This window comes from Electrophorus electricus, chromosome 4 (genome assembly GCF_013358815.1).
Source record: "Electrophorus electricus isolate fEleEle1 chromosome 4, fEleEle1.pri, whole genome shotgun sequence".
In the NCBI taxonomy this organism is placed as follows: domain Eukaryota; kingdom Metazoa; phylum Chordata; class Actinopteri; order Gymnotiformes; family Gymnotidae; genus Electrophorus; species Electrophorus electricus.
In genome coordinates, this window is record NC_049538.1 from 669,368 (window position 1) to 681,416 (window position 12,049).

The 12,049-nt window shown below is 42.0% G+C and overlaps 1 pseudogene; it reads right to left on the minus strand.

Moving 5' to 3' along the window:
• The window catches only part of LOC118241141, an 86,006-nt pseudogene that overhangs the window by 11,481 nt on the left and 62,476 nt on the right, over window positions 1-12,049 (minus strand).

The following is a 12,049-nucleotide window of genomic DNA, read 5'->3' on the forward strand; positions in this document are numbered from 1 at the left end:
GCATTTATGGCTCTGTCTGACAGCATTTGCTTAATACACAAAGCCACAAGATTCCCTGTTCTCTCTCCCTGTTTCTAAAGTCTCTACTTTAGGTGCACTGAGGTCTTCAATGCCTGGTTTGACTACATTTCATTATTTTGGGGTTTCAGTTTGTGCAGTTGGGGAATGAGTCCTGAAGACATTAAATGAATACATTTGTATTTTCTCCAATGTAAAATGTTCTCCACTGTAAAGTATTTAGCTTATTTCATTAATTCTTGGTAGTTTATGTAGTCAGGTACAATATACATTCACCTCAAGTTCCAGGTGGCAGTTTGACTGTGAATAGCAGAGAGGTTGTCTTCCTTTCTGGGGAAGACAACCACGTCACTAATAAAACAGAGGGTGTTTTGCAGAGAAGGGAATGATTCATTTTTCAATTTTCAAATAACTTTTGGTATCTTACAGCACCACCCCACATAAACCAGGAAACTAGAGATCCTGCACTACATGTTTGGTCACTTAAAGAAGAAAGACCCTAATGATAACAGCACGTTCTGGGACCATAAAAGAAAAAATAAATTGTTACAATTACAACCGTGTCCCAGCACTTAGTGGGTGAACCCCTAAAACACTGTAACAAAGACAGTACGGTTGGCAGGCACTTATGTGCTTGAACCCATAGTAAGAAAAAAATATGAGCAGTTCCAAGAAGGGTTTTATGCTTAAGGAAATCAAATAATAAACTATACAAGTACTCACATTCCACAGACATTCTATAGACATCTGCTGAATGGTCTGAGAATTAAAGAGATAACTATCTTTAATGGAGTTATACTACAATACTATACTATATGTTCTACTATATAGAACAGCACAGTAAACAGGGCTACCTATGTGTACTTGCAGTCATATTATTGTGTAATCATTGCAGGCTATTACAGCAGCAAAGTACAGTTCTTATCTTGGTTGCAAAGGGACAGTTGCAAGAGACAGGGTGTTTTCACAAAACATTCACAAAAGTGATGTAACCAGACACATGCATATAAGCTTTCACTCAGTCAGAACTAATTGTAACTGTCACTGGAAGTTAATTCCATACAAAAACATTAGTTCTAAGGTGGTGTGGTGCAAAAAACAATAGAGCAGCACTGAACAGTTACATTTTAGACCATCATCAAAAACTCAGTAACCAGCTTTTCACGTTATATGCAAATTGTTATTGTATACATTTTAAAACCTTTACTGACTGGATGGAAGGCAGGGGATATAGTAATCTATACATTTATATGTCTATATATTTTTATTAACTTGACAAGCTCCAACATGTATTCACTTAGGAACATACAGTACACCTGGATTCAGATGATTCCTTTCAGGTGTCCAAACAACTTGCCAAATGCAAGTGTTTTTCAAAAATGTTTAGTTCTGTCAAATTCATTATTGTATAAAATTTGCATTTTTTTAAACTAGTCCTAGGATTTTTTTTTCATTCACATCAGTTCAGGTCTTGAAATAATCTTTAGAGTCTGAAATTAAATAATTGACTGTATGTGGTTCCAACACATTGATCAAATGGGTACCAGTATCACTTTTCTGAGTCATATCACTAATACGCTGTCATAGACCAAAATGGAAACATGTAGTCAAATTATCATTCTGAGGAAAACAGCAAAGTTTCAGCTAAATCCGTTACTGGGGGGCTCTACAGTGCAGTATTAATTATTTTGCTTATAATCATAAGCCTTGTGTTTTCATACCTCAATGGGCAGAAGTCAGGAGCAATATTTCAAATCAAAACGGAAATCTACAGACACACATGTAATGATAATTGCCTGCAAAGACTGAGCCAGTTATGACATCAGGAGGCTGTACAGTGCACAATTACCTTAAAGGGCAGAAGTCAGGAAAAGTAATTCATATCAACACAGAAATTTACAGACATAGATGTAATGATAGCCTGATGTTGCCTGCAGCAGATTGAACCAGTTATGACATTGGGCAGCTCTACAGCACACAATTACCTATTTTGCAATTATTCACATGCTTTATATTTAAAGAATATTTTATTTCTTTTTCAGTTCATCAGTTTCCTTTCTTAGTTTCTAAATTTCCTTATGACTTTGTCCATCCAAGAAACGGTAGTTTTTTCAATATTTCATATAGCTTTTGATGCTCTTCCACCATCTCCTGGTTGTGTTTATTTTGACCTTTGAAGATATTAAGCTCCTCAGTCTGCTTCTGGTTTCATTCTCATACTTCTAATTCATTGCTCTCATTTCCTGATCAAAATTCCTCTCCATATCCTCACGCTCTCTCGCCTCTCTCTCTTTCCTAACTCTTTCTGCTTGCTCACTTCTCTTAATGTCTTCATGTTGTTCTCTCACTATTTCCTTTCTAATTCCAAACAGACTCTCTCGTACCTCTACAGTTCTCTGATCAAACTCATGCCTTCTTCTCTCCCATTCCTCCTTCCTCTTATACTCCATCTACTCACAGATTGTTCTCATCTGCTCTTCCATCACATGTTTCTTTTCCTCATACTCTCTTTTTTGCTTGCTTGAATCTCTTTTCTGTCATGTTCAGCCTGTTTTATTCTTTGCTCCCAACTACATCTCTCTCTCTCTTCTCTCCATCTGTTTTCCTCTAAATCTCTCCTTCTAAGGTCTTCATCCTGCCTCTTCTTCAGTTCTCCATGGCACCTTTGCTCATTTTTGAGATTTTCCTGATCTTTTCTGTATCCATCTTCTCTCTTTATATGATCTTCCTCTTTCACCTCCAGTTGTTTTTCAAATTCAGCTCTCTGCTTTGTATTCTGTCTTTCCAACTCTTCAATTTCCTGGTGCCATTTTCCATTTGCTTTTTTTTCCTCCTCTGACCCTTCAAAGTCTTCTGTCTGCCATTGCTTCTTCTCTAGTTCATCTTTTTCTTCAAACTTTTCTGAGCGCTTCCATCTTTTCCGTTAACTTCTTTTCTGTTTGCTGTTTTTCTTCATCAGCTTTTAGTTTTTCTTCCTCCAGACTCTTCTTCATCTGCTCCAGTTCTCTGTGGTATTTAGCCTTTATCACTTCCACCTCAGCCTGAATCTCTCTCTCTCTTTCAAAATTTCTTCAACTTTCTTTATTATTGACATTTCTGCATCTTCGAACATACTGTTTGTGAAGTATTGGCTTGTAAGTTGATCACTGGTGTGAAGGAAATATTGTTGTGTTTCTTTCTCTATCATTGTAAAGCGTGAGAAAGCTTAGCATAAGATTAGAAGAACAGGACGTTCCCTAGAGAACGTCCTTGAAGAAATACACTCCTTCCAAGGAGTTATCTGGTCTCAGCAGAAGCAAACCCTCCCTCGTTCTCTCGAACGCTACGGCTATTATATAAGGGGAGGGAAATCACCCAAAGGGGAGCGAAGCAAATAGGCACGCTCATTTTTTGAAACTAATAACTCAATAAAATCTTCTTATCCACATCTGACTCCTTGTTTGCTGAATTTCCACCACAGAAATTGGCATAGTCGGCAGGATCAGCGAGAGGCACCACGCGGAGCAGCGGTGACTAAACTTCGAGGACACTGCTCAGAGAGAAAACTGAGCTGGAGAAAGAGGGAAACCCACAAGAATACGGGAAAGTACCTAACCAGGGAGTGACGTCCCGCTAGACTCCGGTGGTGTGCTCCGCCTGATGTAACGAACAGAAAGTAAGTGGTGAAGTTCAGTAATTTAATCCTAGAAGAAAGTGACATAGTGATCCGCCTGAGTCTACCCTGGGGTGGGTCTGTAAAGTAGCATAGTATATGAGATACTAGGGCTTAAAAATAGGGTCTAGAGGACTCCGGAGTCTGGGACTCCGCCAGCCTAAGAGAATAGGCACACTGAGTAGACGTACTAGTGTAAGAAATAGGCCCGGGCCGACAGAACACCCCGCAGGGAAAGGAGTGGACTCAGTATACTAGCACGATTTGCTGGAGCGGAACTAATCCATATCGGGGGTAGATGGTGTGGATAATAAGATAAAAAATAGGAAAATTGTAGAGAGTAGGTAAGTTTCCTTTGTTCGTTTGTTGCCTGAATCCAAAAGTAAAAAAAAAAAAAAAAAAAAATGGGTGCGGGCAATAGTAAGGAGTTCGGTAAGGACAAGCTCTCCAGTAGCCTATTCTTTCAAATGAGTAAAGATTATGGGGAACATGTAAACAAACATGTCCCGTTTTGGATTAAACATTATGGGTTTAATACCTCAGGGACGCTGAGTGTTGCATACCTGTTAAAATTAATTAAGAGACTCGAGGTCAAACCTAGAGAAGCTGATAAGAAAGCACGGAAATATTTTGACAAAAACAGTGAGGCAGATTAGTAAAGGGCCAAGAGGCCTCCCCGAGGTAACTGTGAAAGTAGAGGGGAAAAAATGTTAGGTTTTTGGTTGACAGTGGTGCCACCCACTCAGTGTTTAAAAGAAGGATTAATAGAATGTAAAATGAGAACAGGATATGGGATAACAGTAATCGGAGTAGGGGGTCATCCCATTGATGAAAGGATGTCCGAGCCTCTCCAATGTAGTTTAGGAAACAGCCAATTCAAACACAGCTTTTTGGTGTCAGAAACCTGTCCAATTAATTTGTTAGCTAGAGATTTAATGTGTAAACTCGGGTGCACAATTAGCAGCAACCCAGAGGGGTTATTTGTTATGTGGGAAACACCTACACAGGGAGTCCAGCTAGAGGCAGGAGTCCCTTTGTACGTGTATGAATTGCAGTGCACTGCTGGGGAAGTACTAACACATTTTATGACTGAAGTTACTAACACGCTACCTGGTGAGCTGACAGTTAAACAAAGTGATTCTATTCACTGTACAATGAAGGTCCATGAGGGATCTGATGTTGATTTTGAACAAAAATTTGACTTAGGGGGCAGTGACAGTCTGATTATCACAGCTATAGCGTGGGACTGCGAGTGGGCTGCGGGAGTGGTGCAGCTCTCAGCTAAACAGAAATCTTTATATTCGATCTCACATGAAGCACCTCATGTGTCGCTGGCTAGCGCACATGTTGACCCAGACTGGCAGAGAGTAGGGTTGTGGACAAAACGCATGTTGAGCACAACTGATTGGATAAAAGAACCCCAGTGTAAAGTCATGTACAGCCCAAGCATAGATGTGTGGAAAATGCCAACCCCGTATAGGCTAAATTGTAAAAGGGGGGTTGAGCTTGTAAGTCCTAATATAGTAATTATGGCAGCCTCTGTTACCCTCTCAGAGGAAGAGGAGGAGGAATTGAAAACAGTTCCTGCAGGATTATGGGCACAGGGAAAAAATGATGTGGTCTTAATAAAAGGATGTGAGCCCATCCACATCACCCCAAAATCTGATTATAGACCACACCAGCACCAATACCCTCTAAAACCAGAGGCAGCGGAGGGTATTAGGCCAGTGTTCCAACCTTTAAAACAAGCAGGAGTTATCATACCATGCCCAGATTCACCAGTACGTATTCCAATTTTCCCAGTTAAGAAGCCAGGGAGAGATGAATGGAGATTTGTGCAGGATTTGCAGGCTGTCAACGCGGCAGTACACCCTAGAGCCCCAGAAGTTCCAAACCCGCACACCATTCTCTCTCAAATCCCACCAGACAGTAAGTGGTTCAGTGTAGTTGATTTGGCCAATGCTTTCTTTAGTGTACCTGTGCACAAGGATAGTCAATTTTGGTTTGCTTTCACTTTTGAAGGAAAGCCATACATATTTACAAGACTGTGTCAGGGGTATTGTGAATCACCAACCATTTACAATGCCGCCTTACATCGAAGCCTAGAGGCTTTAGAACTCCCTGAAGGAACAGCCTTGCTGCAATACGTTGATGATCTTTTAATTTGTGGGAGAACACGAGAAGCGTGTAAACAAGCCACGGTGGCACTGCTACATCATTTAGCAGAGGAAGGCCACAAGGCATCCAAATCCAAATTACAGTTTTGTAAGCAGCAAGTGCATTTTTTAGGACATGACATCACTGAACAAACGCGCATGCTGACTAAAGACCGAGTGAATGCCATCTTGACTATACCAAGACCCACGACGAAAAAACAACTGCTGTCCTTCTTAGGCATGTGTTCCTATTGTAGAACATTCATACCATCATAATATTCATACCATATAATACGGACCAAGGGATCGAATTCCTCTCAGTTAGAATGGGCGCCAGAAGCTGAAGCGGCCTTTACAGCACTGAAGCAGTTATTACAGGTCATGCCTGCTTTAGGCATTCCAGATCCCAATAAATCATTTGAACAAACCATGTCTCCTCACTTCTTATATGAAAGGACCAATTGAGATTGCTCATGGGAGAAGTCACATGAGCAAAGGGGGGATAGTGGAGAGCATAACAAGACATTGGTATGTACCAGGAATAAACACACATACCCAAAAAAAAAAAATTTGTTCCCGATGCTTGGTATGTGCACAAAACACACCACACAGAGACAATCATGCCAAACACGCACCCGCCGGACACCCGCCGCCTAGTGAGCCATTTCAACATTGGCAAATAGATTTTGTAGAACTAACACCAGCCAAAAGGAAGAGGTACATGTGTGTGTGTGCATGTTTAGTAAGTGGGTGGAGGCCTTCCCAACGGGAAAACAAGATAGTGAGGCAGTAGCAAAAGCGCTATTGAGAGAAATTATTCCCCGGTGGGGGTTACCACAACGAGTGTCCAGTGACAATGGGACACCCTTCGTATACGAAGGACTAAAAGCTTTGACTAAATACCTAGGGGTAGATATGAGAAAACACTGCAGTTACCACCCTGCTAGTGCAGGGGCAGTAGAATGGACAAACGGCACCATTAAAGGAGGTCTAGCTAAAGTAACGCAGGAAACAGGCATGAATTGGGTAAAATGCCTTCCCCTCGTCCTGTGGCAATGTCGAACCAGACCACAGGCACGAACAGGGTTATCAGCTTTTGAAATAGTGTTTGGACGGCCTCCCAACACGGGGGTGGGTCCGCCGGACTGGGATACTAACCTGATCAATGAATCACTTTTGCAGTACTGTGTGTCTCTGCACAAATCTCTCTCCCATGTGTCTAAGCAGGTGAAGGCAGTTCTTCCCGAGGTGACGGATACTCCACTCCACACCCACCAACCAGGTGATTGGGCGCTGATAAAGGACTTCAGAAGGAAGCGGTGGAACCAGCCCAGGTGGAGAGGACCATTCCAAGTGCTGCTGACGACTAACACCGCCGTCAAAACCGACGGACGAGCAACGTGGATACACCACACTCATTGCAAGAAGGCGCCAGAATGACCTGAGGACTCATGATGAATTCTCTGTTTGTCACTATCCTACTCACTACTCTCGCCCCGATCGCGGGACGACAACTCCTGCCAGAGGAAAGATGCAAAGGCAATATCGCTTGTGCAATGGCATTGGTGACGGCAACCACTGCAGCCTTGAATAAGATTAACGGTTTAGCGTGGCAAGTCCTAACTCTGGCCAATAGGACTGAGACGATTTTTACACTCCTAAACCAAGAATTGCACCAGATTCGCCAAGTAGTCCTGCAGAATAGAATGGCCTTAGATTTGCTCCTAGCCGAGGAAGGTGGGGTGTGTAAGAAGATAAATGTATCATGTTGTTTTCACATCCCAGATTATTATGATAATATAACAGACCTGATTACACATATGAAACAGGACATCCAGGAGCCGTCCCCAGCAGACAATTCATGGTTCTCATGGTTCACCTCGGCCCTGGGCCCGTGGGGACACTGGGCAATGACGGTGCTTTTTCCTGTGCTCATTGTCGTATTGATGGTTATGTGTTTCCTGCCATGTATTATGAATTGTTGTGTCACCTGGGTGACTAATCTTACTCGTGTACAGTATCAACTGTTGCAAGAACTGCCAAAGGGGGTGGATGAGGATTCTGAGGAATTTAATGACCTCCAGGCACTATTCATTGAAAATTGAAGTCTAGATGATGTTGATGATTGACAAAGAATCAAAGGGGGGAAGTGTGAAGGAAATATTGTTGTGTTTCTTTCTCTATCATTGTAAAGCGTGAGAAAGCTTAGCATAAGATTAGAAGAACAGGACGTTCCCTAGAGAACGTCCTTGAAGAAATACACTCCTTCCAAGGAGTTATCTGGTCTCAGCAGAAGCAAACCCTCCCTCGTTCTCTCGAACGCTACGGCTATTATATAAGGGGACGGGAATCACCCAAAGGGGAGCGAAGCAAATAGGCACGCTCATTTTTTGAAACTAATAACTCAATAAAATCTTCTTATCCACATCTGACTCCTTGTTTGCTGAATTTCCACCACACTGGTTCTATCATTGGAAAAAGTTTAGAAACTTGCATGCGGTCATTCTTTTCTTTGTTATTAAAGACAAGAAACTATGTCTGCAGTCTCTGATCAGCTTCTTAGGCTGGGCATTCTTACTTTTTTGAATGTATTCCTGTATTGACACTTCTATGTCATCTCCTCTAGTGAACAGAATTATAGTGAACATTGCAGCCTTTGGGCCAAAGACCTTGTTAATCAGGTCCATTGTGTCCAGCTCTTCCTTTGTAATCCTTCCCACAGGCAACACAATGATGAACACATGGGGAGCAGGAGATAACAAAGAGATGCACTTCATAATTTCCTACTGCAAATGTTCATTTCACAGTGTGGTGTCAAAAAGGCCTAAACTGTCAAAAACACTGATCTTTTCCCCCTGAACTTCACCAACTCCTTTCGGGCAAACCATTGTTACTGAATCTCTACTGGCTTGAGATATAAATTCCTGTTTCCCCAGGATGGTGTTTCCTGTTGCACTCTCCCCATTTCCTGTCTTCCCAATCAGCACCACCCTCAAACACTTTATACCAGATTGTTCATCTGCATCATCTGAGGGTAAAATTATACATTTAAATATTACTGAATGTCAGTATATAACTGAATGTCAGGCTCTGTCAAAGTTCATAGTGCACTCAGACTTTCAACAGATTGTTTTTTTAACATATTAAGAACAAAGAACAACAAAGTGATGATTTTAATTTTTAATAGTACGAAACACAAGTTGGCAGATTGAGTATTGAGTATAGTAGTGTATGTGGTTGCAGATGTTCATCAGAGCTGAGACAATGAACAAGGAATTATAAGAGATCATTCCGAGAGATTATAGGAGTTAATCTCAAAAGACAATAAGAGATAGTCAGTGAGTGTTCATTGTACTGTGATGATGGTCACAGCTGATCACCTAGTTGAGGTGGCGAACTAGGAACCTTATACTAATGAGTATTTGTGTTTAGTGAAGATGGGCCGGTGCACATGGAACAGTCTGACGAGCATACGTAACAGACACATACTGCCAAACATATTTTGTATTGTGTTTCTGATGGTGGTTTTTGCTGTTTAGTAAAGTGTATTGTGTGAGGCTTATATATATATATATATATATATATATATATATATATATATATATATATATATATATATATATATATATTATTGTTATTAATTATTACTATTGATTACTATTGCTGATAGTGGGAATCATAATCATAATAAAAATCAAGAAAAAAGCCAATGAACCAACTCTAAAAGTTAACGGTCAGGATCCACTGCCGCCCCCCATCATATATGAGATAAAGAGAACAGGGTGTTCTTCTGTCAGTCCAAATATTCAGTTCATGATGGTCAATTAAGGAGAAGAATGTTGAGCACAGTTTAACATGTGGATTGAAGACTGTGTGTTCCCAGATAGAGGAGGTCTGAGCACTAGACATATAGAACAACTCAAAGTGAGAAGAAAGTAGGGGTAGATAAAGAGTTTTTCGCAGACTGGAAGGTGTTTGGGGCCTGATAGATGGAGGCACATAAAAGAGAGAGGAGACAGGCAGGCATCTCACCCTCTTCTTAGTGTCTAAAGTTACAGCGGGACCCCGACCTGGACTCTGCCGCACCTGTATTGCCAAGACAAAAGCCACCACAGAATGTGCAACTACTTCTGCTTGTGCACCAATCAACAGCTGAGGGAGGAGTCCCATCACTCTATCCAAACCTTTCACAAGTCCAGGAACCTCCCCCTTACACATCAGGCATGTCAGATCTACCTCTCAACTGCAAAGATCACCCCTACTCTCCCCGCCACATTCATACTCTGGGACAGCTTATCATGCGGAGGAGACGAGGCATAATGAAAGGTCCATGCCAAGCAGTCCCATGAGAGCCGATTCACAAGGTCAAGAGGAAGAGGCAGAGGTAGGGGGAGAGGAGGATATGAGTCAGGGGACAGAGAGGGGCCTGTTTTACCTGCGGGAGCTTTGGACACTTAAAAGCTGTGCCAGGAAAGAGGAAGAAACAGCCAAGTCTCCAGACAAGATCAAGCAGACTGATGGGTGGAGGGCAGTGAGGGGCCCTCCACTGGGAGCAGGGGAGGTAACACACAACACCAGTAAAATCAGTTAGCTCACATTAGTCATGATACACACCACAAAGCGCACAAACGTAGAACAGAAAGACAAGCCCCAAATGCCCAAAGAAGGAAAGGTTGATAATAATGGAGTTAAACCATCAGAAATATCCTATTGTTTGTTATGCCTGTACACCCTATAACCAATTATCGCGCATACCATTAACTATTGATGGGGAATTGTTGACATTTTTAGCAGACTCAGCGGCAGGACATTCAGTCATACAACAGGGGGCGTTGAAGAAAGTACCAGGTCTCACTAATAAAACAATTCAGACAGTGGGTGTCATGGGTCATTCAACCACAAAACTGAAAGTTTGCAGTGTCAAACTGAGAGTGGGACGCACACTACCCACTCCTTTCTAATATCTAAACATTGTCAATTTATTGGGGCATGACCTGATTGCACCTAACTCTTTCTTCTTCCCCAGAATGTATTACAGTCACCACAGGGGAGCCTCATGGAGTAATGTATAACCCAGGGGAACCCCTATATGTGTATGTTTGGAAGCTCTGCCCCGATAAGATAACTCGCGTGTGTGTGTGAAGAAATGCTTATCACTGCCCGCAGCCATACATCACCGTACAACACTGATTACATGTTTGCAGACTGCCTGCACTGCACCACACACTTCCGTGAGGTGCAGGATGAGAAGTATGAAAGACGTTTGTTTAAAGACTCCCACATTAGAGAACGATTGAATCTGACAACCACATTCTGCTCTGCTCATTACTGTGTCATACAAGTTCAGCTAACTAGATGCACTGACGGCTGACCAGGGGATGCGGTGCCATTAAGGCTACTTTTAGCTAACAAAAACATCCATCATCATGGCTGTTGTCAAGCTGATTATTTTTATTTATTTATTTTTTTAATATAATGGGCTGCAAACCCCACATTTCTCTGACTAAGTCCTCTGATAGGGACTAGAAGGATGTAGGCCATTGGGTTCTGAAATGCTCAAACACAAGAAGTGGTTGGGTCCCCACAAAAGACCCCTCCTTCTTGTATAATGCATCTCTGGGGGCCTTTAAACAAGGTCATGCCTCATGTGTACATGTTAAGTGCAGCATTGTACTAACCTCTTGTGACAAGTGCAGCATAGAACTATTTGTTTCTGTTTCAGAATTAACCATGCCAGCTGAAATTCATCCCAGACTCCAAGAAGTTCCAGAATCAGTGTGGGCACAAGGAAAACATGATGTGGGCTTAATTAAAGGAGTAGACTCAGTGGTGATTACAACAAAATCTGATTTTAGGCCAAGACAAACCCAGTATCCACTGAAGACAGAGGCCATTGAAGGCATTAGACCCATGTTTATCTCACTGGTGAAAGCCAGAGTAATTGTCCCTTGTCCAGACTCGCCGGTGTGTACACCTATCTTCCCTGTAAAGAAAGCTAGAAAACCACAACAACCAGAAGAATGGAGGTTTGTACAAGACTTGCAAGCAGTCAATGCAGCTGTAATTCCAAGAGCACTTGACATTCCAAACCCATACATGATTTTAGGGCAGGTCCCTGCTGATAGCAAGTGGTTTTCTGAGGTGGAGCTAGCTAAATGCAGCGTCCCAGTTCACAAAGACAGCCAGTGCTGGTTTGCATTCATGTATGATGGGAAGCCATACA